We start from the raw sequence: 7,473 nt of genomic DNA on the forward strand, positions 1-7,473 counted from the left end.
CAATGTTAAATAACAATTGCAAAATATGATTAGTTACATTAGGTAATTTAAAAAGTGATTTAGAACAAACTGGGAAAAGATAAGGTCAGCCTTATATTTCAGAACATTCAAAGGTGGCAAAAAATACCTATGCCACGTTAAGTTGTAGCTCTATGTCTGACAGGCTGGTTGTGTGATTCTGGGCAATTGGTAGTTATTTGAGATCCCATGTATCTCTTCCTTTTTTTTAAAGATTTTATTTATTAATTTATGAGAGACACAGAGAGAGGCAGAGACACAGGCCGAGGGAGAAGCAGGCATGCTGCAGGGACCCCAATGTGGGACTCCATCCCACAACTCCGGTATCATGACCTAAGCCGTAGGCAGACACTCATCCAGGACCGCCATCTGGACCGCCAGATCAAGAGCTTCCGTGTGGCCTCTAACCCCTACACCTGGTTCACCATGGAGGCCCTGGAGGAGACATGGAGGAACCTGCAGAAGATCATCAAGGAGCGGGAGCTGGAGCTGCAAAAGGAGCAGCGGCGACAGGAGGAGAATGACAAGCTACGCCAGGAGTTCGCCCAGCACGCTAACGCCTTCCACCAGTGGATACAGGAAACCAGAACATATCTCCTCGATGGGTCCTGCATGGTGGAAGAATCCGGGACCCTGGAATCCCAGCTTGAGGCTACCAAACGCAAGCACCAGGAGATTCGAGCCATGAGAAGTCAGCTCAAAAAGATTGAGGACCTGGGGGCTGCCATGGAGGAGGCCCTGATTCTGGATAACAAGTATACAGAGCACAGCACCGTGGGCCTGGCCCAGCAGTGGGACCAGCTCGACCAGCTGGGCATGCGCATGCAGCACAACCTGGAGCAGCAGATCCAGGCCAGGAACACAACAGGAGTGACGGAGGAGGCCCTAAAAGAATTCAGCATGATGTTTAAACACTTCGACAAGGACAAGTCAGGCCGGCTGAACCACCAGGAGTTCAAGTCCTGCCTGCGCTCCCTGGGTTATGACCTGCCCATGGTGGAGGAAGGGGAGCCTGACCCCGAGTTTGAGGCAATCCTAGACACCGTGGATCCAAACAGGGATGGCCACGTCTCCCTGCAAGAGTACATGGCCTTCATGATCAGCCGTGAAACGGAGAACGTTAAATCCAGTGAGGAGATTGAGAGCGCCTTCCGGGCCCTGAGCTCCGAGGGAAAGCCCTACGTGACCAAGGAGGAGCTGTATCAGAACCTGACTCGAGAACAAGCCGACTACTGCGTCTCCCACATGAAGCCCTATGTGGATGGCAAGGGCCGCGAACTCCCCACTGCCTTCGACTACGTGGAGTTCACCCGCTCGCTCTTTGTGAACTGATCCTGCTCCCAGCCTAGCCTGGCCTGCGCTGCCTGCCCCAGCGTCACCTTGCTGCATGTCACCTCCTCTCTGTGCTCAAGTATTCCAGTGTCACCTCCCACTGTAAGCTTATGTCTGCTTAGCTTGGGATAAGACTTAGTAGAAATGGTGCTTCACTAAGCCACTTCTGGTCCAGTGGCACTTGCCCTGTGGTTGTGGGGACCCAGATTCCTGTTGTGAAGCCAGCTGCCCCATTCCGACTCGAGAAATCTAAACAGCTGGCTGTTTCCCTTCTTGTTCTCCCCCCTCCATTTTGTTTTCATGTAAAAGACAAATAAAGGACTCTTCCCCCCGTAAAAAAAAAAAAAAAAAAAAAAAAAATGCCACCCAGGCATCCCAAGAAGTGATAATTTTGCCACTACAGTTTGAGAGACCTAAGACAGAGAGAGTTAAACAACTTCCCAAATCATATAAGCTTTGGAGAGGATTGAACCTGGTACTCTAGCTTCGAGCCTAAACTCTTAGTATCGAAGTTACAACAGCTTCCCTTGACATGGTGGAGGTGGTGGAGATAACCATCTTTAAATTCCTTCCTGTTCTAATGTGGCATAGTTATTAATTTCTTTGAATGTCAATAAATAGAGTATTAGGATGGAAAATAGAATCTCTGGAAGATAAAATGCTAAGAAGGCAGGAAATCCAGCTAGGCTGAATCTGAAATCTGAAGTATCTTGTAGAGATGGTACATTTTTTCCTAATAAAAACCATTTTAATAATTAAGAGATAGTAGCAGAATTTACATTACCAATAGTTTATCTGTCAACCTCTTGTATTCAAGGACTATCCATCTGCTAACATTCTTTTTTTAGCAGCAAGTATATCAAGTGCAGGGACAATTAGGAAACATAAATGAATCTTAGCTAACAACTGTGGTTCTTTTCTGGTGGGTTAAGTCCTAGACTAATGCTGCTGAGTCACAGATTTGCTAGTTCCTGAATAAGTAACAGATCGTCTTTACCCTTCTATTCTCTGTCTCTAGGCATGGCACTATCATTCGTGTATTTCTTGAAGCAAGAGTATTGAGGTCCATCATACATTTCTCTCCCTCATCAAACATTTCCAATCTTACCTCCTAAGTATCTATTACATCCATTCATTTCCCCTGGTTTCCATCACCACCTCCTCAGTGTCAAACACCTTCACCCCTCACCTGATTGATTTTCCTAATGTTTCCTCAAATTTACTCTTGGCCTTCCCCAGGCAGTCATAGCGGTATTTTAAGACTACAATTCTTTTTCAATTCCTCCAAGGAAAAAAGAAGGAAGGAAAGAGGAAGATGTTGAAGGAAGTCATCCTCTGGATACAAAGACAAAGTTTCATAATTAAGACAGTTCAGTACTGGCCCAGTAATGAGCAAATTGATCAAAGAAATATAAGAGAAATGCTAAAAGTGGCATACATATACAGAAATTTGATATGGGACAGGTTTAGATTTCCGATACAGATCAGATGGGAAAGAATGAACTATTCAATAAAGAGTGCCAGGATAATTATATGTAAAAAAATGAAATTGAGTGTTTTTGTTATATTTGCAAGAGTCATTTCAGGTAATTCAAAACTGAAATATAAAAAGCAAAGCCATGATTAGAAAATATATTTGCAAAACATCAATACAATAAACAATAATTATAATGTAGAATGATCTAAATATAAATAAAAATATTCAAGTAGTTCAATAGAAAAACAGGAAACATATATGAACAGGCAATTTAAAGGGGAGAATATAAGGATGGCCAATGAACATAGAGAAGATTCTCAAATGCACAGGTAGTTAGGGAGATGCAATAAACTAAAAATTGAGTAATTTCTTCTTCTTTAAGGTTTTATTATTTATTCATGAGAGACACAGGCAGAGGGAGAAGCAGGCTCCCCACCTGGATCATGCCCTGAGCCAAAGGCGAATGCTCAACCAATGATATTAACTTGCTTTTAAACCGCAGCATTCACTGAAGCAAAGGCTTTGGGATACGCATTGTAACTCTTTTTCTTTATTGTACACTGTTTAGCTCAAACTCTTAGTAGGATGAACCACAGTAGTAGTGAGGAAAACAACCAACCAACAAGCAGAAAGAGAAGAGGCCGTGAGGGAGTTCATAGAAGTATAGTAATTCTGTTAGAGATTAATACGCTTTCTAGTTAATATTTGATGAAAATATTCATCTTTCATTTTTTGAAAGTATTCATGAATTTTACAAGGCACTTATCATAAATAATTAGACTGAGGAACATCTTTTTAAACAATTACAGTTACGTTGTCTTGTAAGAGGACATGAGAATATCACTCGGTGGAGGGCAATGAGATGCTGCTTTAAACTCCTGTATTGTGAATTCTCTTCGCATGGCTTCCTGTTGTCATTGACAAATGAACATGAATTCAAGCTCAAATATATTTGTGTAATTTTTATAGAAAGCAGTGTATGAATTGCAATGTATTGATATATTTATTTTTTCCCCTAAGTTCTCAGTAAGAGAACTTATTTAATGTATTTAAATGTTCGTTGTTCATATCTGGCTGGATATTCTTAGAAATTTTCCTAGTACATAAGGAATATTCAGTAATACTCTTAAACAAATGAATATCTACAACTACCATTATACTGTGCTGATTTAGATGAGAAAAGGAATATTGTTTCAGGATTAATGAGAAATCTCATGCATAAACTTGTAATCTGTAAGATTTAACTCCAAATTTAAATTATATTTTTGTGAATTATCATCTAAACTCAAAATTAATCATATCAATTCTTCTAAGAAAAATATCATTATTGGGAGATACTGTCAAAATAATCTCTTCCAAAACTTTAATTTGTATTTTAATTTGTTATATGAATGAAAGATAATAGAATTCTTTTCATAGTTTGGGAAAAAAAATAGTGTAGGCACAATAATCCATGTGTTAGGGAATTACCAGCTAGAGCCTCGTGCAGCAGCTTGGATGGACTCAGAAGCCAGTCTGGAATCCAAACATAATAATGTGACTCCTGGCAAGCAAATTAAATTTCCCAAACTTCAGTTACTCCTCTGATAAAAGGGGACACGATTTTGCCCTACTTCATGATATCATTGTGAACTCATGTTAAGTGCTGAGACTAGCAACCAGGAAAGGATGTATGCTACGTAAGTTACCTATAATGATGTCATTATCATTGGTGGTATACCACAGTCATACCATTAGTAAGAATTTAGCATTAGTTGGCTTAATAGGCCTTAATAATTGTGGCAGCTATGTCTGTCTGGTGTCAATAACAGTTTATTGCATTATTAACTAAACACAGATGAAGAAGAATGTTTCCCAAGGTTTTCTTTACAACATTACTTAGGGTTCTAACTAATAAAACTTGTTTTGTAACTTTGGATAGTCATTTCAAGCACCTGAATTTTTTTTTAAAGATTTTTCTTTTCTTTAATTCATGATAGACACGGGGGGTGGGGGGGAGAGAGAGAGAGAGAGAGAGAGGCAGAGACACAGGCAGAGGGAGAAGCAGGCTCCATGCCAGGAGCCCGACGCGGGACTTGATCTCGGGACCCCAGGATCGCGCCCTGGACCAAAGGCAGGCTCCAAACCACTGGGCCACCCAGGGATCCCCCTGAATTTTTATTGATACATTCCTCTTGTGTCAAGATTCTATTCCATGTATCTCAGGAGTTTTGAACTCCCAGAACTGAGGAGTCCATGACTCACGTTGTGATTGAAATTGCACAAAGCCAAAAGGAGAACTGGAAATACCAATTTCTTGTTCATTATTAAACCGTTAAAAGGACTTTCTTGTTAACTTATAAAGTACAATTAAATGGAAGTAATGTTAAATATGGACTTGAACAGATATTGGAAAATAGGAATTTTAAGGCTGACTATATAGACCTCATATAGAATCACAATAAATTATATTTATCCAAATAGTAACATGGTCATCAATTCAATTTTCTTAAAAAAATTTATTAGCCTGATTTATTTCAAATGGAGACTTCACATCAATTCCCCTCACCTTCCCCCCCAAAATAAAAGATTTCTAAGAATTAAGAACCTAAGATTTCATTATATGTCCTGAGAAATCTAAAGGATAAGACTTTGTCCCACGCTAACATACAGGTATCTTTCTCCTGATATGAAGCATATTTCAGCAGCTTTGGGGCAAAAGAGAAGCTTTCACTCTGAGGCTCATTTGCACAGAACCTACCTCAATCTGAACACGGACATCGCAACTTTTTGCACCAAGAGTCAGCATCAAGAACACGCAATGGTCATTTCCTTCTCTTCTCTTCTGTTCACATTCCTACATTTCCTTACTTTTCCATTTCTTGTCTTTGCTTCTTATTTCTTGATAAATTGCACAGTCATCTTCCTGGTCATGTCGTGTTGAAACTTTGGATGTTTTGCTTCTTGATTATGTAATCCGCAGATGATTTCTTCTCTGCCAGCAGAGGCCTGGGAACTGGACTGCAAAGCTTGTGTGGTGATAGTTACAGGATATAATAAGCCACCATGATGGCATTTTCAGTGTGATCACAACTTGGAAGCCAGAAAGGTGGTCTCCTGGAAAGAGGACTCCTTTGCTGTTGTTGAAGCAGAATGGAGGAATAGGGAAAGACCTAAGTTTTTTATTGTCCTCTTTTTATCTTTGTATGACTTAACTGTACACATTGCATTGAAGGATAGATATCACAGGTAGGTTTGGGTTCTAGAGCCCAAATATGGGACTTTGGAGGGAAAGCAGGTTGAGGACGTGGAATCTGGAGACTTGTGAGAAGCCAGAGTAGATACAAAGATGGGTGCAGGGGTATATGGTTCTCTAACACTCCATGTACAGCAGTATTGTATCTCCTTGGAAAGTCGAGTAGATTCTGTCTCTGGACAGTGGTATCTGTACTATTTTCTCCTAACTCTTCCAACATGGGGTCTTATTTTATACATTTTTCTTGTATCACCTGCATAATGGTCTATGCCTCTCTTGCTGTATCTTTTCCAACAACTCCAGCCATACCAGACCATTTACTAACACCAGCACTGCTTTACCCAGCCACTTCACGATCTTTTCCTGCTATTTTTGAATCTCAGAATGCTCTGCTACCTCATCTCCACCTTGACAGAAAGGGAAGGTCTGATCATGCTTCATCTCAAACGCACTTTTGCCATTAAGTTACTTTTGATGCTAGTAATCGGCAGAGTTGACAGCTGCCTTGTCTTCTGCCCCACCAAGTTTCCTAGCACTCCGTTCTCCTGAGAAGCCACTCTCCACCTGCCCAGAGCTCGTTCTTCCTGATAGGAAATTACTCTCTTCCTTCATTTTCTTCTAAGACGTTGCATTGTAGATTTCATAAACTATTAGCTCAATATTTTCTTGATATTAGTTCATCAGCAAAACTTAAAGTAAAAATCTATCCCCCCCAAAAAGAGGTGACCATTTATTTCAAAGTGGAAAATAAACACGTGGCTTTGTGAAGTTGGTACAAAAATCAGTATTAATAAATCAAATATACCAATTGAAGCTGTGTTCCCCAAGCAATTGAATGATAATTCTCCAACTCTATTTTTCTAAGTCAATCTCTACTACACAGAATTGGAGAGTCTATAAAATTTAGGTCAATTTACCTTCTGCTCAGCAGGAATACAATTGCAAAGTTCAGTAACTTGCAGAACAAAAACACTTTCACATTTTCTTTATGAGTCCTTTGATTATAAACTTTTTTACTTCCCAATTTATGGTTGGAATCTCATTTTCCTTTGGTATGGTTTAAATATTTCTCCTGCTTTACCATCTCTTTTTAAAAATGTTTTCTGGGGAAGTGAAAGTTATATAGATTTTTATAAATGACATTATTGGTTTAAAGAATGTCTAATCAACTAGCAGCTTCTTATAAGGTAATAAGAAAACACAGATGTAAACTTGGTATGCTAATATTTACAACATTATTATTAAATCACTGTTATCCATTTAGATGTCTCACATTTTCTTTCAGCTACTTCCACAAATGTACTTTGTCATTCAAACCACAGAAAATATAATCATTTCAGTTTATCACATATTTACACAGAAAAGGAAGGAACTATATTTCTTTTTTTAAATTCTTTTTAGGGATTTATTT

The 7,473-nt window shown here is 39.5% G+C and overlaps 1 pseudogene; it reads left to right on the forward strand.

Annotated features, from left to right (window-relative positions):
* Nucleotides 1-315: 315 nt before the first annotated feature.
* Nucleotides 316-1,710, forward strand: LOC112909310 (spectrin alpha chain, non-erythrocytic 1 pseudogene; annotated as a pseudogene).
* Nucleotides 1,711-7,473: the final 5,763 nt, after the last annotated feature.

The sequence above is a fragment of the Vulpes vulpes genome, chromosome 3 (genome assembly GCF_048418805.1).
Source record: "Vulpes vulpes isolate BD-2025 chromosome 3, VulVul3, whole genome shotgun sequence".
NCBI classification, from domain to species: Eukaryota; Metazoa; Chordata; class Mammalia; order Carnivora; family Canidae; genus Vulpes; species Vulpes vulpes.